Raw genomic sequence first — 23,592 nt, 5'->3', positions numbered from 1 at the left:
GGCAGCCGCAAACCGAACATTCCCTTCCCGTTCTCCCGCCATTCCCTTGCTTGTCGTGCATTCTTTCCAAAAATTGGGACTTTTTTAAAACACCGCAGGATGTGGAACAAATTGTTTTGTTTTGTATCACATCTCAAAAGTATCCTTTATTTTTTGACAAATTGTTAAAAATCAGACTGCCCTGCCAAAAGCAGGACGTCTGGTCACCTTATTTTACTATGGACGATGTTAAAATTGTTGTCTGAGATTTCACTGGTATCTCTACTGGCTTGCATCATGGACTTGACGTTTTTTTCCTGAACGCTTTAATGTGCATACTTAGACATTACTAAGATATATCATTTGGACAATTAAAATACTAGTAGACTTTAAAAGATATGTGTACATGACAACTGTCAAGACTATTTTGGAAAGACAATACAGGAAGCATTGTAATATAAGCAAGATATGAGCCTCAGAAATTAGTTTAAGAGTGACATTTCTAATGTGTTCATCCTTCCACGAACCAAGTGCACTGTAGCCCAACTCAGCTCTCCAACCTCCCCCATCTGTAGATCCTATGTTTTGCCATACTTACTTAACTTAAAATAGATTTCACTGCTTTTATAAATAAAACAATTATTTTGTTTCCCTTCTACTGTTTGTGATTTTACAAATTATGCCAAATATAAGGTATTATTTATCAGTATTAAGTTGGTTTTCATTTTGTTTTTTATTTTAAATCAAGTACATAATTGTGAGCAAAACAAATTAGAGGACAAAGTCCCCCTGAAATTTGGTGGAAATTAAGGATAAATAGAGGCTAAAGGTGTTTGTTGCTAAGATGACTGACAATTTAAAAACAGTAATTTTACTTTTGAAGAGACTGGATAAAGAGGACTGAAAAATTGTACTCCTTATTGACATAAGACTGTGTATTCTAAGCATTTAGCAAAGCAGCTTGCCTATAAAACCCATTGCCATTAAGTCAGTTCCAACCTTATATAGGATTTCCCAGACCCTAAATCTTTACCAAAACGGACAGCCTCATCTTCCTTCTGGGATCAGCTGGACTGTTTGAACTACTGACCTTGTAGTTAACAGCACAACACCTGACTCAGAACATGATCAGGGTTATAAAGTGCCCTCAAAATGCAAGAGCAATTATGAATCAAGATAGTGTGGTATTGGCATGAAAACAGACATAGATAAATGGAATAGAACTGAGAGTCCAGAAATAAGCCCATATATATCTAAGGTGAACTGATTTTTTTTTACAAGATTCCCAAGACCAGTACTTGTAGATGTCATGATAGGAGTCATACTAATGGTTCTTGAGAGGAAAAAAAAAATTATTTTCAACAAACGATGTAGACAACTGAGTAGCCACAGATAAAAGAAGGAAGTTGGACCCTTACCTCACACCATACACAAATATTACTCCAAATGGATCAAAGAGTTACATGTTAAAAGTTAAAACCATAAAATCTAACATGGAAAAAAACTAACATGAAAACATAGCCCTAAATATCTGTGATCTTGGTATTAGGCAATGGTTACCTAAACATGACACCAAGAGTATACAGAACAAAAGAGAAACAATAGGTAAATTTGACATAATCAGAATTAAAGACTGATGTCCCTCAAAAGACAGCAGCAAGAAAGTGAACAGATAATCCACATGGAGACAGTAGGAGATAGTTTGAAAAGTCATTCAGATGTGGGTGTTGTATATAAAACATAGAGAGGATTCTTGCAACACAGTAATAAAAGGACAATCCAATTTTTTTTTTTAAAAATAGGCAAAACCCAATTTTTACACAAAAGTCAAAAGAGATGACTTAATTTTTAGAAATACGGAGACATTTCTCAGAAGATGTACAAATGGTCAATAAACCCATGAAAAATGTTCAGCATTGTTTTCCACCAGGAAAATTCAAATCAATACCACACTGAGATACCACTTCACATCCACTAGCTTGTCCAATCGCAGGTGCTGGTAAGAATGTAGAGAAACTGAAATGTTTACAGGGTGGGTAGGCTGGTAGGAAAGTAAGATGATGAAAAATAGTCCATCAGTGTCTCCAAAGGTTAAACATAGAGCTGCTGTTACACTTGATAAGGGTGGTTGCCCTGGAGCAGCAAAGGCAAATTCACTAACTGCAAGTTAGAGAGAAGTAGAGTTTATTAGGTGACACCAACAGGGAGTTTGAGGACATCGTGGGTTATCTTGATGGAATCCGGTTTGAAGTTAGAATGTGGAGAGATTATATATTATTTTACTTTGAAATCCATACCCTAGGGAGTCACGTACAGATATTTTACTTTAACTCTGGTTTCAGGATAATTATAGGATGCAAACAGACGGAGCAATAAGGTTCCTCAAGTCTTAGAGCAATCTGAGGCTGCCTCTGTTGACAAGCCAGATAACTAGGAATTAGCTTTTTGGCTACTAATACGGGAGGCAAATAAGAGATATGCTTTTGATGTTGAAGCAGTCCTCTCTGACATATTAACTATATCTGGCCCTTCGAGGACACATCTGTATCTAACATGCTTATCTCTGAGCAATATAGAAAATTATTAAAATTCCAAATAAATTGAGAGACAATGGGAAAATATGGGGTAAGTTAGGCTAGGTGCAGTAAATGAAAATATGGCATGATTTAGTCTAAAGTTAAAAGTTAGGTTATATCAATAATAATAATAAAACCTCTTTCATTGGGTCTAATCTGACTCATAGCAAGCCTATCTAGGATTTCTAAGACTATGACTCTTTATGCAAGGAGACAGCCTTATCTTTCTTCCACAAAGTGGTTGGTAGATTTGAACAATGAACCTTGCAGTAAGCAGCCTAATATATAACCCCCTATACTATCAAGACTCTTTAGTTTTAGAACTCAGCAATTCCACTCTTAAGTATATACCCGAGAGAAATGAATTTTTTTAAATTAAAAACAATTTTTATAAATCATTTTATTGGGGCTCATACAACTCATATCACAATCCATACATACATCAGTTGAGTAAAGCACCCTTATACATTCGTTGACCTCATCATTCTCAAAATTCGCCTTCCGCTTGGGTTCCTGAAATCAGCTCGTTTTCCTTTTTTCCCTCCCCCTCCTTCCCCTCTCCCCTTCCCAATTTTTAATTTTATTATTATTATTTATTTATTTTATTTTTAATTTTTTAATCCTTTTATTGAGAAATGAAAATTTATGTCTAATCAGAATCATAATAGAAAATCCTAGACAGAATGGGAGAAAGATGTAGACCAAAATTCAAAATTATATAAAAGACTAAACTTGATGGCCTAGTGCAAACTGTCGGAACTCCCAAGAGTATGGCTCCTGGGCACTCTTAACCTAGAACTGACACCAGCCACATCACCTTTCAGTCAAATCATAGAACTTCAAAGCAAACAATAACATCTATTAGAAATATAATTCTCAAGACCAAAAGAGCAGCATGTGCCCCAAAACAAAGCTCAGAAGACAGGAAGGAGCAGGAAAGGAGGGTGAATCCAGGAAGGAAGTAGGGAAAATGCTGTTCGATTGTGGGAATTGCACCTAATGCCACAAAACAAAAAATGCTTGCTCTGTAAACCTTCACACAAACCACAATAAATAAAACTTATCTACCCCAAAACCTGTATACAAGTGCCCAGAGCATTATTCATGGTAAGGGAAACAACCCAAATGCCTATCAACTAGTGGTTGGATTAGAAGAATGTGCTGCTTCCATACAATGGAATATTATTCAACAATAAAAAGTACCGATACCCCCCTCGGCTCCTTCTTTTTCAACAAGATGGCCACACCGACTCCACCAGCGGCGAGTGTTCCTCCCGCCACTCCGGCCCCCGCGCCGGTGGCCGCCCCCGCCCGGGCCCCGGTTCCAGCCCCAGCCCCGGTTCCTGCCCCACCGCCAGCGCAGACCCCCGCCTCGGCTCCAGGTCCCACTCAGCCTCCGGCTCCCGCCGCGGCGTCGGACCCCACGGCGGTAGCGTCAACAACCGCGGCCTCGGGCCAGAACCCGGCCTCTGTGCAAGCCCCCACGCAGACCCCCGCGCCGCCGCCGCCTGCGCTCCCGGGGCCCTTCCCTGGCGGCCGCGTGGTCCGCCTGCACCTGGTCATCTTAGCCTCCATCGTGGACAGCTACGAACGACGCAACGAGGGCGCTGCCCGGGTTATCGGGACCCTGCTGGGCACCGTGGACAAGCACTCGGTGGAAGTGACCAACTGCTTTTCAGTGCCTCACAATGAGTCTGAAGACGAGGTGGCCGTGGACATGGAATTCGCAAAGAACATGTATGAATTGCACAAGAAAGTCTCTCCAAATGAGCTCATCCTGGGCTGGTACGCTACAGGCCATGACATCACCGAGCACTCGGTGCTGATCCATGAGTACTACAGCCGAGAGGCCCCCCACCCCATTCACCTCACTGTGGACACCAGCCTCCAGAACGGCCGCATGAGCATCAGGGCCTATGTCAGCACTTTACTGGGTGTCCCTGGCAGGACCATGGGGGTGATGTTCACACCTCTGACCGTGAGGTCTGCGTATTACGACACGGAACGCATCGGAGTTGACCTGATAATGAAGACCTGTTTCAGCCCCAACCGGGTGATCGGGCTCTCCAGTGACCTGCAGCAAGTCGGAGGGGCGTCGGCCCGCATCCAGGATGCCCTCAGCACAGTGCTGCAGTATGCAGAGAACGTGCTGTCTGGAAAGGTGTCGGCGGACAATACCGTGGGCCGCTTCTTGATGAGCCTGGTTAACCAAGTACCCAAAATCGTTCCCGATGACTTCGAGACCATGCTCAACAGCAACATCAACGACCCTGCTGATGGTGACCTATCTGACCAACCTTACGCCGTCACAGATTGCCCTCAACGAGAAACTTGTCAACCTGTGAATGGGTCCCAGGAAGCACTCCTGCCGCTGGGCCCCATGACAGCGGAGCAATGTTTGTTTGTTTTTTTGTGGTCTTGAGTCACATTGAACCAGGCGACTTATGTGACTGAATAAACAGAGCCTACCTTTAAAAAAAAAAAAAGTACTGATAAAAAAATAGTACTGATATTTTGAGAATGATGGGGGCAACGAATGTAAAAATGTGCTTGGGGTATGTATGGATTGTGATAAGAGTTGTATGAGCCCCCAATAAAATGATTGAAAAAAAGCAAACAAAAAAGTACCGATATATGTTACAACATGGATAAATTGTGAAAATACACACAAGTCACAAAAGAGTGCGTAGCATATACTTCTATTTATGTGAAATTTCCCGGAATAGGAAATAAAAAAAAGTGGATTGACTGATTTCTGTTTGGGGCTTCAAACCTGGAGGTAGAAAAAGTGAGACGATAGTTTAGAACAGAGGAGTGGAGCAAGAACCTGGAATTCAAGCAAGTGTCTCAGCATATTAAGGTTCTGGTTCTTGGCCTTGTCAGGTGACCCAAATATTCATTCCTGATGGATTTGGGCCACCATTAAGTAGTCATGTTGGAATTGGATTACAGTAGTTTACCACTGACTTTAATCACAGAGCCTGATTGTACTGAGATGTCGTAAGAATTCTCCTGGATGCCAGACATATTCTTCTTCACCTCCGTTATATAATCTCTATCTGATTTCCCCTTTGTAATCAAGTTAAGTCATAACCCTCAATACAGCAACTCCCTTCTTTACCTGTTGATTCAGAGACATTCCCAAAATAACTGGGAGTCATCTTTAACTTCTAGTTCAATAAAATCACTGTTGTGGCTCCAAGTGGGAATGTTCCTCCCTTTGGAACTAAGACCTCCGCACCCAAGGAGTATAGGGTCTCAAGGACAGGAAACAAAAGTGTTGCAAGTGGATCACTAGAAATAGCGATTCCACCCCCATTTTTATCCCTTGATTCCTAGACCCATGAATCCTGGCTACTGGGGAAACAGTACCACCATACATTGGACCCTACCTCGTTTAGAACACATGCAGTTCCTGGAGAACAGTGCCTCAGTCCTGCCATGAATTTGCACCTACTTGGTGCTCTAATTATGTCTTTGGAGACCATTTCATCATTTTATGAAGTCATCTGTTTCAGGATAATGTGTCAGGGGAACATGGTAAGACCAGTGAATCACATGTGCCTGGGCTCATCACATTTCATTTGCTGTGAGGTTAGTTCCTCGATCCAAGGTGATGCTGTATGTGATACCATACCAATGGATAAGTAAGTCCACCGGTGATCGTTTGGGCAGAAGCATTGAAGGGCAGGGAAGGCAATTTTGTATCTAGAGCAAATGACTATTCCAGTAAGAACAAAAATGTTCATTTTTGTTATTCTTTCCAAAAACAAAACCACAATTCTTCCCATGATGAAAATGGTCAGATGTAGTCAACCTCACACCAAGTTGCTGGTTGGCCTCTCTGTGGAATGGCCCCATATCATCAGCTCAGTCCTGATCTCAGCTGCTAGTAATTCGAGCACTCAGAAGTGGCAGTAACCATGTCAGCTTTGGTGAGTGGAAGTCCATGTTGCTGAGCTCATAAATAACTTCCATCCCTCACACTATGACCATGTTGTTCATGCGAGCATTGGACAATGACAGGAGTAGCTGGAGAAACTGGATGACTGGTTTCCACAGATCATGTCATCCTACCCACCCTCTGCAGAGATAACCCTTTGATCAGCATACATATAAGATACAAATATCTTCACTTTTTGGCCTGTGCAGAGAGGTCTGTCCACAAACTTCTCATCTGTTTTCTAATCATGATCCTTCCAAGTCCCTGACCATCCAGCCAAACCACTGGGCACATCCCATGAATCAATATATAGCTGCAGATCTGACCATTTCTTCTAAGTAAAATTAACAACCAGGTAGGTACATTACTCAAAGTCCTGCCCATTGGAAGGATTTCTCTCTACCATTGTCCTTCAGGGAAGTGCTAGAAAAGGGCTGTAGTGCCACTGCTGTCCACTTTTGAGTGGTACCTGCATTTTGTGCAGAAGCATCTGTAAATCAAGTATGAGGTTTCTCTTCCTCAATCCACTGATCATAAGGAATTCCTCATGAGTCCACAGGTGCAGATTGGGAGAAGGAAGGAGTGAAGACCATGGGTATTTGGACCAAATCTTCATGCAACTAATTCAACTAATTTGTACCTTCAAGTCACAGTAGAGCCCGATCTCATGTAGATGACTTGTTTAATAATGAAGTGCTGCTGTGCATGCCCAACTAATGAGTCTGTGCGTCAGACAACCCCAGTTCATGATGGGAGCCCATCCCTCATGGTGACGTGGTTCAGTCTCCACTAAGGCCCAATAACAAGCCAAAAACTCTTTCTCAAAAGGAGAATATTTATCTGCAGAGGATAGCAGGGTTCTGCTCCAAAATCCTAAGGGTCTGTACTGTGATTCACTCTAGGGGCCTGCCAAAGACACCAAACTCACTCTCTCCGTCACTGACACTTCCAATGCCATTGTATCACTGGTGGCACAGCAGCTTGCACCTCAGTCAGATCCTGTTACAGAGCCTTTTCTTGTCCTAGATCCACTCAAAGCTGGTAGCTTTTTTTCAGTCACTTGGTAAATAGACCAAAATAGCACAGACAAATGAAGGATAGATTGCCTCCAAAATCCAGAGGCCTGTGGTCATAGTGCCTCCTTTTGGTTGTTGAGGGGTGGGGAGAAGACACAATAGAGCATCCTTCACTTTAGTACAAATACTTCAACGTGCTCCACACCACTAAACCCCTTGAAATATCACTAAAGTGGAAGGCTCTTGATTTTTTTCAGCTTAATTTCCCACTCTCTCAGTGCTGACTCATAGCAACCCCCTGTGGGTTTCCAATACTGTGAATGTTTACAGGAGCAAAAAGCCCAGCCTTTCTCAGAGCTGCTGGTGGTTTGAACTGCTGACCACTTCAACACGGTAACCACCAGGCCTCTATTGCTCCCACACTAGCAAACAGATATTTTACCAATAAGTCTGGCGTCATTGATACTTTTCCCTTATTAGATGCAGTCAGCATAATGCCATCAATCTAATGAACCAGTGTGACTTCGTGTGAAAGGGAAAGATGAACACGGTTCCTATAGACTCAATTTTGACATAGTGCTGGAGAGTTGCTATGTCGCTAGGTAGAATGATGAAGGTGTATTATTGTCCTTAGCAACAGCTGCGTCTGGTGATGCGTTGAAATCAGAATTGAGAGAAGTCTTTGGCCAGATCAATAGCTTCATGCCAGGTCCCAGAAGATGTGTTAATTTGCTCAAGCATTGAAACTTCCTTGGAAACAGCAGCTTTGCTTGGAGCCACAGCCTGGTTAAGTTTAATGAGAATCCACAGTCATTCTCCAAATTCCATCTGTTTTTTTGCACAGGCCAAATAGGCAAGTCACATGGGGGTGTGGTGCCTCCTTCAATAGATGATAACACTGACTTCTTCAGTCCCTCCAGGAATGTGATATTGCTATCAGTTTATTATTTTCCTAGATAGAGGCAGTTTTAATGACTTTCACTTGGCTTTTACTACCATAACAGATCTTATTCCACATGCCTGGCATCTGATATAGGGTCTCTGCTATTACTGAATACATCTACTTCATTTATGAATTCTGGAACTGGGGAATGACTGCAGGATGGATTTAGGGGCCCCTTGGACCCACTGTGAGATGATCCTGCACTGACTCCATTAATAACTTAACCTCCTTATAACTCCACATGATTGGTGGACCACAGTGACATGTTGTATCTTTTGGAATTAGTGTCAATTCAGAGCCAGTGTCCAGTAATGCCCCTAAATTCTGATTAATTCATTTTCCCCAGTGAATGGTTACTCTTGTAAAAAGCCATAGATCCTTTTGAGGAAGGCTGGCAGAAAGATGAACACTGTAAAATTTTGGCTTCTACCAAGAAGTTGCTAGATAAGAGGTGATGGTCAGTGTTTGGTGCACAAAATAATGATTTTGGGTAGAAAACTAATGTTTTAGAATGATCATGGCAACAAATGTACAAATGTGCTTGACACACGGATATATGTATGGATCGTGATAAGAGTTATTGTACAAGCCCCCAATAAAATAATTTTTTAAAAATCGAGATTTTGGAAGGGATATATTATTTCTGTGTATTCCATCTGGAGAAATCCATTTGTATAGACATCTTTTGTATTATTGAAAAAAGGTATTTGCTATGACCAAGTCTTTGGTTTTGCAACTTTATTTTTCTTTCATTTTGCAACTTCTGTCAGCTTCATTTCTATCACCAGGACCACGTTTTCAAACTTCTATTCCTTCCTCTTTCTTCCCAACTTTTGCATTGCAATCACCAATAATTTTCAATGCATCTTGATTACATGTTTGATCAATTTCCAACAGAAGTCATTGATAGAATTCTTCAATCTCTGTGCTCTGTATTCTGTGTATCCCCAGATGGAATATACAGAAATCAAATTGCGTCTGTGGGAAAATATGATGGAGAAGCTCAATATCAGCAACTAACAGCAGACCAGGAGTTGACAGTGCACATATATAATTTCAGGATAAAGCTGAAGAAAATTAAAACAATTCCATAGAACCAAAATATAACCTTGAGTCTATCCCACCTGAATTTTGAGAACATCTCAAGAACAGATTTGATGCATTCAATACTAAAGACAGAATACCTGATGAGCTGTTGGAGGACATGAAGATCATCATTCATGAAGAAAGCAGGTCATTAAAAAGACAGGAAAGAAAGAAAAGATCAAAGTGGATGTCAGAGAAACTCTGAAACTTGTTCTTTTTTTTCTCTCAAACTTGTTCTTAATGGTGGAGTAGTTAAAACAAATGGAAAAAAGGATGAAGTCTAAGAGATGAATAGAAAATATAGCCTGGATGAACAATCTGGAGGAGAAAACAATGGGACCGATGGCTCCAGGGGATATGGGAGAGGGGAGGTGGGGGAAAGGAAGTGGTGTTATCAATCCCAGGGACAAGGGAACAACAAGGGACCCAAATTGGTGATGAGGAGGGTGTAGGAGGCCTGGTAGGGCGTGATCATGGGTAATGTAACCGAGAGGAATTCTGAAACCAAATTAAGGCTGAGCATGATAGTGGGACAGGAGGAAAGTGAAAGAGAAGAAAGAGCTAAGAGGCAAAGGGGATTTATAGAGGTCTAAATAAAGGCATGTACATATGTAGATATATTAATATATGGGGATGGGAAATAGATCTATGCATATATTTATAGGTTTAGTATTAAGGTAGCAGATGGACATTGGGCCTCCACTCAAGTACTCCCTCAATGTAAGAATAATTTGTTCCGTTATACTGGCATTCCATGATGCTCACCTTTCCGACATGATCGCTGAAGACAAAGTAGGTGCATAAGCAAATGTGGTGAAGAAAGTTAATGGAGCCCAACTATCGAAAGGTATAGCATCTGGGGTCTTAAAGACTTGAAGGTAAACAAGCGGCCATGTAGCTCAGAAGCAACAAAGCCCACATGGAAGAAGCACACCAGCCTATGTGATCAAGAGGTGTCGAATGGATCAGGTATCAGACATCAAAGAACAAAAAAATCATATCATTGTAAATGAGGGGGAGTGCAGAGTGGGGACCCAAGTCCATCTGTAGGCAACTGGACATCCTCTTACGGAAGGGTTGGAGGGAGGAGACGAGCCGTCAGGGTGCGATGTGGCAAGGATGAAACATACAACTTTCCTCTAGTTCCTAAATGCTTCCCGCCTTGCTCTCTCCACTTACAAATTGTGCTAGACCAGGGGATGTACACTGATACAGATAGGAACTGGAAATACAGGGAATCCAGGACAGATGATCCCTTCAGGACCAGTGGTGAGAGGGGCGATACCAGGAAAATGGGGTGGAAAGGGGGAACCGATTACAAAGATCTAGATATAACCTACTCCATGATGGATGGACAACAGAAAAGTGGGTGAAGGGAGATGTTGGATAGTGTAAGATATGTCAAAATAATGTATAAATTATCAAGGGTTCATAAGAGAGGGGGGAACGGAGAGGGAGGGGGAAAACTGTGCTGATGCCAAGGGCTTAAGTGGAGAGCAAATGTTTTGAGAACGATGAGGACAATGAATGTACAAATGTGCTTTACACAATTAATATATGTGTAGATTGTGATAAGAGTTGTATGAGCCCCCAATAAAATGATACAAAAAAATAGAAAATATCATAGCACAGCTCAAAAAGAAAGGCAAATATTATGAGAGGTGCAAAGACCTAGAATTAGAAAACCAAAGGGAAGAACATGCTCAGCATATCTGAAACTAATAGAACTCAAGAAAAATTCAAGCTGCAATCTTGAAAGATTCAATGGGCAAAATATTGAATGATTAAAGAAGCATGAAGAGAAACTAGAACATAGAGACACTCTACCAAAAGGAAATGGTTGATAGTCTACCATTTCAGGAGGTAGCATATGAGCAAGAACCAACGGTGTAAAGGAAGAAGTTCATTCACCACTGAATGCATTAGCTAAAGGCATTCCAGGAACTGATGAACCACTGGAAGCACTCACTTGTTTATGCCAGGGAATTTGGAAACAGCTTTGACCAACTCACTGGAAGCGATACTTATGCCCATTCCAAAGAAAGGTGACCCAGCAAAATGCTCAAAAAACACAACAGTCTCATTGATATCTCACACAAGTAAAATTGTGCTAGAGATCATTCAATAACGACTGCAGGGAGCTGGCAGAAATTCAGTCTGGATTCAGAAGAAGATGTAGAACAGAGATATCATTGCTGATATCAGATGGGCCTTGGCTCAAAGCAGAGAACACCAGAAAGATGTTTACTTGTGTTTTATTGTCTATGCCAAGGCATTCCACTGTGTGGATCATAACGAACTATGGATAGCCTTGAGAAGAATGGAGATTGCAGAACACTTCACTGCGCTCTTGCAGAACTTTTGCATGGTCCAAGAGAGAGTTGTGTGAACAACACAGGGAAATACTACATGGTTTAAAATCAGGAGAGGTGTGTGCCAAGGTTATAGCCTTTCACCATACTCCTTCAATTCTGTATGGTGAGCAAATCATCAGAGAAACCGGCTTATATAAAGAAGAATGTGGCATCAGAATTGGAGGATGTCTTATTAACAACTTGCAATATGGCGACACAACCATGCTTGCTGAAAGTGAGGAGGACTTGAATCATTTGCTGATGAAAATAAAAACCGCAGCCTTCAGTGTGGATTATAGCTCAATGTTAAGAAGACCAAAGTCCTCACAATTGGACTAATAGGTAACATCATGATAAATGGAGAAATGGTTGAAGTTGTCAAGGATTTTATCTTGCTTGGATCCACAATCAATACTCATGGAAGCAGCAGTCAAGAGATGAAAAGATGTGTTGTATTAGGTGTATCTGCTGCACAAAACCTTTTTAGCGTACTGGAAACAAGGATGTCATTTTGAGGAGTAAGGTGTGCTTGACCCAAACCATGGTATTTTCCATTGTCTCGTAGGCATACGAAAGCAAGAGATTGAAAAAGGGAGAATATTGAAAAGTACCGTGAACTGCTAAAAGGACAAATCAATCTGTGTTGGAAGAAGTAAGGCCAGAGTGCTCCTTAAAGGCAAGGATGACAAGACTTAGTCTTAGATTCTTTGGACATATTGTCAAGAGAAATCAATCCTTGGAGAAGATCATACTTCGTAAAGTGGAAGTGAGACTGAACAAGAGGAAGGCCCTCAATGGGAAGGATTGACCCGTAGCTACAACAATGGATTCAGGCATAGGAACAATTGCAAGGGTGGTGTAGGACCTTGCAGTGTTTCATTCTGTTCTTGCATGGGGTTGCTATGGGTTAGTCAACATATTTATAATTAATAGAGCAGGGTGAAAATAAGTGACTGAGATGTTGTGGAGAAAAGCATGATTGGAAAGAGTGGCCAAGGAACCAGGAAACTAGTGTAGTTTTATAGATTGAATTGTGTCTCCTAAAAATAAGTATTCTCTCTTCTTCGGCACCGGCATCATGGCTGCCTTCAGACCCTTGGTGAAGGCTAAAATTGTAAAAAAGAGGACCAAGAAGTTAATCCGGCACCAGTCCGGCCGCTATGTCAAGATTAAGCGCAACTGGCGCAAGCCCAGAGGCATTGACAACAGGGTTCGGAGAAGATTCAAGGGCCAGATCTTGATGCCCAACATTGGTTACGGAGCAACAAGAACACCAAGCACATGCTGCCCAGTGGCTTCCGCAAGTTTCTGGTCCACAACGTCAAAGAGCTGGCAGTGCTGCTGATGTGCAACAAGTCGTATTGTGCGGAGATTGCTCACAACTTTTCCTCCAAGAATCGAAAAGCCATTGTAGAAAGAGCAGCCCAGCAGGCCATCAGAGTCACCAATCCCAACGCTAGGCTGTGCAGCGAAGAAAATGAGTAGATGGCCCATTTGCGAGTTTTATTTGTGCTAAATAAAACCATAAATGAAAAAAAAATAAAATAAAAAGTATTCTCAATCTTAACCTCTGTTGTCTAAATTTGGGCGGGGGGGGGGGGCTGTTATTGGTGGTAGTGGTGGAGGATTGTCTATGTTATGTTAATTAGACAGGATTATTGTAGGGTATGTCTTATAATCATCTCTTTTAAGATGCAGAAGAGATTAAACAACTAAGAGAAAGAAAGGTGGGGTGGGGTGGGGGGTCGTGCGGAGGGAAGACTCATGCAAACCACATGAAGATTGCCTAGGAAAAGAAGCTCCGAAGAGATAAGGACATTCCTCCATAGCTAAGAGACAGAAATCCTTCCCCTAGAGCTGGCACCCGGCATTCTAACTTACTGTGCTCAACCGTGAGAAACTAAGTTTCTTTTTGATAAAATCACCCACGTGTGCTATTTTTGTTATAGTAGCACTAGATAATTAAGACAGTCTTGACCAAATTATCTCCATGAATAGTGACATTACCAAGAAAGATGATAGTGAAATGGCACAAATTGAGAGACTGAATTAGCTTTGAAAACTTCTGTGAGAAGTACCTTTAGCACAGTGATTCTCAACCTTCCTAAGGCCATGACCCTTTCATACAGCTCCTCGTGCTGTGGTGACCCCTCCTCCAAGCATAAATTATTTTCATTGCTACTTCATCACTGTCATTTTGCTACTCTTATGGTTCAGGCGACACCTGTGAAAGGGTCATTCAACCCTCAAAGGTGTTGTGACCCACAGGTTGAGAACCACTGCTCTAGAAGATCATTAAATGATTGCAATGTTCCATTGGCATGTCCTTCAAGGAGCTAATTTATTTGGAATAGATAATAAGGAACTGTATAAGAGTTACAAATAAAATTTCAAATCTACTCTGTATGAAAGTGAGTTACTTGAGGACATGGAAAAAGTGATGTTTACATTGGATTATAAAATAATTTTAAAAGAAATTGATTTGGAAAGATAATTTCAGGAAGGAAAATTGCTGTTATGAAAGTAGGAGCTCCCCTTGTCACTCTCCCCCCATATTTTATCAAATCTGTCTTCGGAGCTAGTTGCTATGAAGCTCAAAGCATCCTTAGTCTTGCCAGGCCTATTTAGTAGTAGGTCACCAGGTGGCAGTGTTTGCCTTTGAAGCTTCCCTCCCACTAGCTCCAGACCAAAGCCGTCAGGTTAATCCCCCGCTCATAGTGACCCTCTAGGACAGAATAGAACTTCTCTGTGAGAAAATGAGTTTAGTTTTGATAAAACCACCCACGTGTGCAATCTTTCCCCCTCCAATTCAACAGCTTCTACATGTATAATTCAGTGCTATTGATTATACTCTTTATTATACTCTTCATGTTGTACAACCATTATTGATATCCTCTTCCAAATTATCCCACACTCATTAACATAAACTCAGTGCAAAACTCTTCCTCCTTCACCCATGGTAACCATTAGTCAAGTTTGATTTCTTTCTTATTCTTTTTTTAATCATTTTATTGGGGGCTCGTATAGCTCTTACCACAATCCATTCATACATCCATTGTGTCGAGCACATCTTTACATTTGTTGCCATCATCATTCTCAAAACATCTGCTTTCTACTTGAGCCCTTGATATCAGCTTCTCAACTTTTTCCCCCTCCCTCCCCACGCCCCCTCCCTTCATGAACCCTTGATAATTTATAAATTATTATTTTATCATATCTTACACTGTCGGACGTCTCCTTTCACCCATTTCTCTGTTGTCCATCCCCCAGGGAGGAGGTTATATGTAGATCCTTGTAATGGGTTCCCCTTCTTCTTTTTTATTAAAGTAGTTTTCTTGTTATAGTATTTGCATATCATGCACTTTAATGCTTAAATCTTTTATATAAGTTCCAATGCTCCCTTCCCATTTATTCATTGTTTGTTCCCCAAACCCCCTCCTCTGCCACCCCACTCCATGTCCCCAATAAACCATTGCATCAGTTATGTTTCACAAAATGAGAAATCCAACAGAAACAAGACAAAAAACAAAATGGAAAAAGAATATATTAATAATATAAAGATAAAAATAAAGAGGAAAAAATAAAAGACCACCATCAATATTTTAAAACTCAGAGAAGAAATTTCTTTTCTGAAACAAATATTTGAACCTAGAGCAAATTTTGGTTGGGTCAAGAGGGCGATCTACTGACCAAATATCATATTATACCATGTTTGATCTACCAATATCAAGTTTATAATCATCTCTGTCTGATAGTAAAGCTGTTACAGTCCCTCAACTGTGGCCAGAGGGGGATCTGCCAGAAGTTTAATCTGAGTAGAGAGTCTGCAGATGGATCTGGGGTGCACACTGACTCCATAGCCTTCTACAAATTGGGGGTTCACAATTTAAGCTCTGATACTTCTCCTTTCATCATATTTGGATTTTGTTATTGTCACCTTTGGCTCGCACAGGTTGGTGTGCTTCTTCATTGTGAACTTAGCTGATACCTCAATTAGATGGCTGCTTGTTTGAACATGAGCCTTTAAGACCCCAGACATTATTCTGATTGATAGCCAGGCACTATCTGCTTTCTTCCACACACTTTGCTGTAGCACCATTATCTTCATTGATCTATTTATGAAGGTGAGTATCAATCAGGGCCATGCTAGAAAAACTAACTGTTCTTGAATTGGGGCTAGAGTTAAGTTGGAGCTCATAATACACCTGCTTGTTCACAAGTTATGAACGACTCTAGTTTACTTTGCCAGTCATATTGTGACAAAAACCAACAAGAACCACCACCAAAAAACAAACAAAAGACAGAAAAAAAAAACAAAAAAATCTTGTCAATCATCCTCTTGGTGCATAAGGCGATTGCCCTGCATTGATAACATCAATAATTTATCCAGTGATACAGAATGTGATATTGTTGATACGCCTATAAATCTTTACAAGAGTAAAAAGGTTCATCTTTCTCTTGCATAGCAACGAGTGGTTTTAAACACTGACTTTACAATTAGCAGCCCAGCACTTATTCCACTCTATTACCAGGGCTCCTTCTCGATTAGGAAACCAGCTGTTTGCTTATATAACCTAAGGAAAAGGCTGGATATGAGTTGAGGCAAATGATGGATGGATTATGGTAAAAAATTATTCTGGAAATTGTTGTCCTGGTCCTAGCAATGAAGGGTGATGTCATCAAATAACAATCAGCTAAGCAACATTTACAGGAAAGATCAGAAGGTAAAAGGAAAGGAAGTTACCTGGTCTGAGGGGGACAATGGAATTTGTAAGACGTAAAGTTTGAAAGGCGGAAGAGATGTACCACTTGCAGTCAAGGGTGAGGAGAGGAGTAAGTAGATTTGCAACTCGAAAGAGCAGTAATCTTCCAACTTTTTTCTCTCTTGTGTAACCCCCAAATAATTTGGAAATACTATGTCTACTCACACATACTTAAGTTAATATTTAAAATTTTATTTTGTATGTTTAAGTACTTGTCTGGCATTCATTTCTGTTGTCTAGGATATTATACATACACTTTGGGGACTGTTGCCTGCCTTTCTTATACCTTTGTGTAAATCCGGAAAGCATGGCCTCCTGGGGAAGGGTAGAGTACATAGGTTTTCTATGCGCAAAAAAAAAGGGTGCTACTTCATCTAGGTGGGGAGCAGGGCCCAGGGTATGGACTGTAGAGTTACTCCAAGAAGCTGCACAACCAGATTTCAGCTTCCACTTATTCTCCAAACTACACAGCCTCAACCAAAGGCTTTGTGACCCTGTGCGACAGAGTAAAACTGCCCGTGAAAGGTTTTCTAGACTGTAGTAACCATTACGATATAGATCAGCAGGTCTTTCACCTACGGAGCTGGTACGGTTGCTGTTGTCAGGTGGCCATGAGTGGCTTCTGACTAATAGTGTCCCTAGAGAGCAAATAATTCTTAGTCATGAGGTTTGCAGTATTTGACAGTGTCCACCTGCTATCCATAGTTTTTAGTGACCAATTCCTCTGAAGTGGACAGCCTGTTCTTTCCTTACAATCTGTTCTCAGTCAAGAAGGTCTACTGTAACCTGTTCACTTTGGGTAACCCACTGGTATTATTTGAAATACCAGTGACATAGCTTCCAGCATCACAGCAACACACAAGCTACCAAATTACAACACACTGAAGCCGTCAAGAATTTCATTTCACTTGGATCAACACTCAAGAAAGCAATAGTCAGGAAATGAAATCACGTAGTGTATTGGGTAAATCGGCTACAAAAAAACCTCTTCAGTGTTAAGAGAGCAAAGATGTCACTTTCCTCACTGAAGTGTGTCTGATCCAAGTCATGGTGTTTTAATTGCCTCACATGCATGCAAAATCTGTATGATTAATACAGAAGACTGGAGGAAAAAATTTTTAAATTTGAATTTGTAGTTGAAGTATATTGAAAGAACCATGGAATTCCTGAAGAACAAACAAATCTGTCTTGGACGGAGCACAGACAGAATGTTGCTAGAAGCAAGGAAGGCAAGACTCAGTCTCACATACTTTGGCCATGTTAGACATGAAGGACCCCTTCCTAGAGAATTTTATACTCAATAAAATAGAAAACTGAAGCCAAACTCAGTGCCATCTAGTCAATACTGATGCATAGCGATCCTTCAGGATAGGGTTGAATTGCCCTGTGAATTTCTCTGTAAAGTCCAAAGTCAACAAAAAAGAGGAAGATCCTCAGTGCGATGGAGTGACACAATGGCGCCTTCTATGAGCTCAAACTTAGCAACAATTGTCAAAAGGCCGAAGGTTGGGCAGGGTTTCATCCTTTTGTACATAGGGTTGTTATGAGTCATAATTGAGTCAAAAGCACCAAACAACAACAAACTCAGAGAGAAAAATATGTCTGCTAAAGCCATTGACTTGTGGCATTTCTATTATAACAACATTACATAACTAAGAAGTGATAGAATCATCTTACTGAGCAAATGACAGTCATTTTTTTTCTTAACCTCTTATACAGAGAAGTGACATCCAGGAAGGCCACTGGGCAGTGGTACAAAGTATTGCATTACCTCTATTTCCTTCCTAAACAGTGTGAGATTATATAAAATAACTATTTAGTACTTTACAATTTATAAAGAATGTTAATAATGTGTATTATTTAATCATCCCTTACCTCAACGCCCATCACCTTTCTGCACATGCAAACCTTAAAACACAGGTTGGCAAAGCTTTTATAATTTGTAATAAGACTTCCACTTTACCCAACAAATTCTTAGGTTCCAGTATAATGTAGCTTTTTCAATTAATAGAAGCTATTGTATAAATAAGCCATAGAACTTTTAAAATATCCACTGGCAAATTTCCTTTCCTAATTATGTTTTATCCAGTACTATGTATGATTTTTTTCATTTCTGTAGCTAAGACAAATGAACAGTTGGGAAAAATTGATTTGTTTATGAACAGTGTGTATATGGATAATTAAATTAACAATATCATATTCTCCAGACTAAGGAAAGGAGAAAAGGGCTTTTATTTAATAGCAGTGTTAGGTACTTCCTCTACTCTACATGATTTAATTGTCCTAAATAATCTATAAGGTAGGATTCGACTTTAGCAACTTCTGGTAGGGTTGCCAGATAAAATGATATTGTAGTTCATATGAATCTTTCTGATGTGTGTCCCATGCAGTAAAAACAAAAACAACAACAACAAAAAACCCTGTTAATTTAAAATTCCGATGTAACTTGGAATGCTAGATTTTGTTGTTGTTGTTGTTGTTTTAGGGTGAGGCAGAAGGTTTTTTGTTGTTAATTTGTAAATCCTGCCGCTGATTTATTTACCTTTCTATTTACCTTCAAAACAAACTCATTAGCTAATACTTTTTTGTCTTACTGAAGATGTTTAGATTATAAGAGGAGACAGAAGCTGAGTTAGAGAAGGCTGTTAATGTTTTAGGAGCCCTGGTGGTGTAGCGGTTATGAGTTAGGCTGCATTCCTCATGTTTGGCAGTTTGAAGCCACCAGAAGCTCCTTGGAATAAAGATAGGGCTTTTACTCCTGTGCACAATTTCAATCTCAGAAACCGACAGGGGTCAGCATTGACTCCATGGCAGTGAGTTTGTTTTTGTTTTTTTGGTTAATGTTTTGGGTAACTTACAGGATTCTACTGAAGGAACTATAAGAAGTCTTAGAAATTTCACTTAAAAAATCATTTTATTGGGGGCTTGTACAGCTCTTACCACAATCCACATTACACACATCCAGTGTGTCATGCACATTTGTGCATTTGTTGCCATCATCATTTCCAAAACATTTTTCTACTTGAACCCTTCGTATCGGCTTCCATTTTTCCCCTCCCTCCTTCACCTTCCATTCTAAATGAACACTTGATAATTTATAAATTACTATTTTTTATGTCTTAAACTGACCAATGTCTCCCTTCACCCACTTCTCTGTTGTACATCCCCCTGGGAGGGAATTATATGTAGATCATTGTGATCGGTTTCCCCTTTAGCCTCCCACCTTCCCTTTCCCCTTCTGATATCTCTGTTCTCATTATTGGTCCTGAGCGATTTATCTGTCTTGGATTCCCTGTTTCCAGCTCTTATCTGTACCCATGTATATGCTCTAGTCTAGCTGGATTTGTAAGGTAGAATTGGGGTCATGCTAGTGGAGGAGAGGAAGCATTAAAGAACTAGAGGAAAGTTATATGTTTCCTCTGTGCTATTCTGCACCCTGAGTGGCTATACGTACCCTGATGGGCTTGTCTCTACCGTGTGACCCTTTTGTAAGGGGATGTCCAATTGTCTACAGATGAGCTTTGGGTCTCTACTCCACACTCACCCTCAAACACAGTGATATTGATTTTTTGTTCTGGGTCTTTGATGCATGCTACCTGTTCGCATTGACACCTCATGATCACACAGGCTGCTGTGCTTCTTCCATGTGGACTTTGTTGCTTCTCAACTAGGTGTCCACTTGTTTATCTTCAGGCCTTTAAGTGACCAGAAGCAAGGTAACTGAGAGGAATTACTGAAACCAGAATGAAGGGTGAACCTGGTAGTGGGACAGACGGAAAGAGTAAGGAAATAGAGGAAAGGAGTAAGAGGAAAAGGGCATACAGAGAAGCCTAAATACAGACATGTACATATGTAAATATATTTATGATTATGGGGGAAATAGACCTATGTGCATATATTTATAGGTTCAGTAGTAGGGTAGCAGGTGGACATTGGGCCTCCTCACGCACACTTCCTCAATACAATAGCATCTTGCCCAGCTAAACGGTCATTCCATGATACCCACCTTCCTGACATGATCACTGAAGACAGACGTGTGTGTAAGCAAACGTGATGAAGAAAGCTGACGGTGCCCGGCTATCAAAAAGATATAGCGTGTGGGGTCTTAAAGGCTTGAAGGCAAACAAGCGGCCATCTAGCTCAGAAGCAACAAAGCCCACAGAGAAGCAGCACACAGCCTAAGTGAATACAGGTGTTGAATGGACCAGGTAGCAGACACCAAGGAACAAAAACAATCATGTGATCACCTTCCTCACATAAACGTTGAAGAGGAAGGTGTGCATAAGCAAGTGTGGTGAAGAAGGCTGATGGTGCCCAGCTATTGAGAGATATAGCATCCGGGGACTTAAAGGCTTGAAAGTAAGCAAGCGGCCATCTAGCCCAGAAGCAACAAAGCCCACATGGAAGCAGCACACCAACATGTGTGATCGTGAAGGGCAGAGGGGACCAGGTCTCAAATAACAAAGGCAGGGGTGGGGGGCGGGAAATGACATCACCGTGAATGAGGGGAAGTGCGTGATGGGGACCCAATGCCCATCTGTAGACAGCTGGACATCCCTTGCAGAGGGGTAGTGGGGAGGAGATGAGTCACTCAGGGTTCAGTGTAGCAACAGTGAAACTCAAAACCTTCCTCTAGTTCTTGAATGCTTCCTCCCCTCCCAGTTATCATAATCCCAATTCTGCCTTGCGGACCTGGTTAGACCAGAGGATCCACAGCGGGGCAGTGGGGATCTGGAAACACAGGGAATATAGGATGGATGAACCCCTCGGGACCAGCGGTGGGAGTGGCGACACCGGGAGGGAAGGGGGTGTAGAAAGGGAGAACCGATCTTGGGGATCTACGTGTAACCTCCTCTCTGGGAGATGGGCAATGGGGAGGTGGGTGAGGGGAGACGCCAGGCTGTGTAAGATAAGATAAAACAATTATTTATAAACTATTAATGGCGCAGGGGGAAGGGGGGAGCAGGGAGGGAGGGGAAGGGAAAAAGGGAAACCGAGCTGATTCCAGGAACCCAAGTGGAAGGCGAATTTTGAGAATGACGAGGGCAACGAATGTATAAGGGTGCTTTACTCAATTGATGTATGTATGGATTGTGATAAGAGTTGTATGAGCCCCAATAAAAAGATTTATTAATTAAAAAAAAAAGACTCCAGATGCTATCTTTTTTAATAACTAGGCATCATCAGCTGTCTTATGCACACATTTTGTCTTCAGCCATCCTGTCAAGAAGCTGAGCATCATGGAATGCCAGATTATTAGAACAAAGTGTTCTTATGTCAAGGGAGGCCTTGAGTAGGAGCACAGTGTCCAACTGTCTGCTACCTTAATACTTAACATATAAATATATGTACATAGATCTATTTCCTTATCATTATATATAAATATATCTACATATGTACATGCCTGTATTTAGATCTATATAAATGCCCTTTTACCTCCTATTTCTTTCCTCTATTTACTTTTACTTTCCTCTCATCCACTATCATGTTCGGCCTTCATTCATATTTCAGTAATTCCTCTCAGTTACATTGCCCCTGATCCACCCCTACCAGACATCCTATGCTCTCCTCACCAACAATTTTATATCACTTGTTGTTCCCTTGTCCCTTCCATATCCTTATCCTCCTTATCCTCCCCCTGTCCCATGTACCTCCAGAACGTCTGTCCCATTGTTTTCTCCTCGGATTATTTATCCCTCCTATCTTATCTAGATAGACATGCAGAGACAATAATAAGCACAAAAACAAGACAGAGCAAAATGAAACAACAAAAGAAAACAAAAATTAAAACAAAAAACTCAATGACCAAGAAATAAATAAAGTCTGTAAATAGTTCCAGGTCTGTTTGTTGACCTTTAGGAGTGTTTGCCAGTCCAGTCTGAAGGGGTACCACGCCCTGGCTCCAAAGTCTATTTTTGGTACTTCCCGTAATTGTTCTGAAATTGATCTAGGAGTCTTAAGTCATCAATCCTAATTTTCAGTAAGGATTATTTAATTATCTTTCTAAATCAAACTTTCAAATACATATGTTAGATTTCTTGAGTGGGAAATACCTTGTTTCTTGGCATCTCATGGGAAAGAATTCACGCGGAAGCCTGATTTGTGATTCAAGTGAGTTTTTCCTTTCTCTTTTCTTTTTTGACATTTTATTAGGGACTCATACAACTCTTATCACAATCCATACATATACATACATCAATTGTATAAAGCACATATGTACATTCTTTGCCCTCATCATTTTCAAAGCATTTGCTCTCCACTTAAGCCCTTTGCATCAAGTCCTCTTTTCTCCCCTCCCTCCCCAATCCCCCCTCCCTCATGAACCCTTGATAATTTATAAATTATTTTGTCATATCTTGCCCTATCCAGTGTCTCCCTTCACCCCCTTTTCTGTTATCCGTCCCCCGGGAGGTCACATGTAGATCCTTGTAATCAGTTCCCCCTTTCCAACCCACTCACCCTCTACCCTCCCAGTATCACCCCTCACACACCTGGTCCTAAAGGTATCATCCACCCTGGATTCCCTGTGCCTCCAGCTCCTATCTGGACCAGTGTACAACCTCTGCCCTATCCAGACTTGCAAGGTAGAATTCGGATCATGGTAGTGGGGGAGGGGGGGAGGAAGCATTTAGGAACTGGAGGAAAGCTGTATTCTTCATCGGTGCTACGTTGCGCCCTGACTTACTCATCTCCAGTGGCTGACAAATGGGCTTTGGGTCTCCACTCTGCACTGCCCCCTTCATTCACTATGGTGAGGACGGAAGAAGCTTCAGGTATGAGTTTCTGAACACGGCAGCCTCATGGGACGGCACACCCACAGGTGGTAGCCTGAGGCCAGGGAGACAGAGGCGTGGCCTCCTGGACACAGGACAGGAGACAAAGGGCTGAGAGAAAGGAGGGGTGGTGATCCTCGGTCAAGGTAATTGAGGCTC

General features: G+C 41.3%; 2 pseudogenes; both read left to right on the top strand.

Moving 5' to 3' along the window:
- Window positions 1-3,792: 3,792 nt before the first annotated feature.
- LOC142451208 (eukaryotic translation initiation factor 3 subunit F pseudogene) lies at window positions 3,793-4,905 on the top strand (annotated as a pseudogene).
- Window positions 4,906-12,975: 8,070 nt separating this feature from the next.
- On the top strand, window positions 12,976-13,382 carry LOC142451207 (large ribosomal subunit protein eL32-like; annotated as a pseudogene).
- The last annotated feature ends 10,210 nt before the right edge of the window (window positions 13,383-23,592 follow it).

This window comes from Tenrec ecaudatus, chromosome 6, assembly GCF_050624435.1.
Source record: "Tenrec ecaudatus isolate mTenEca1 chromosome 6, mTenEca1.hap1, whole genome shotgun sequence".
Classification (NCBI taxonomy): domain Eukaryota; kingdom Metazoa; phylum Chordata; class Mammalia; order Afrosoricida; family Tenrecidae; genus Tenrec; species Tenrec ecaudatus.
Note: the sequence above shows the minus strand (reverse complement) of the source record. Positions and strands in the feature narration are given on the sequence as shown.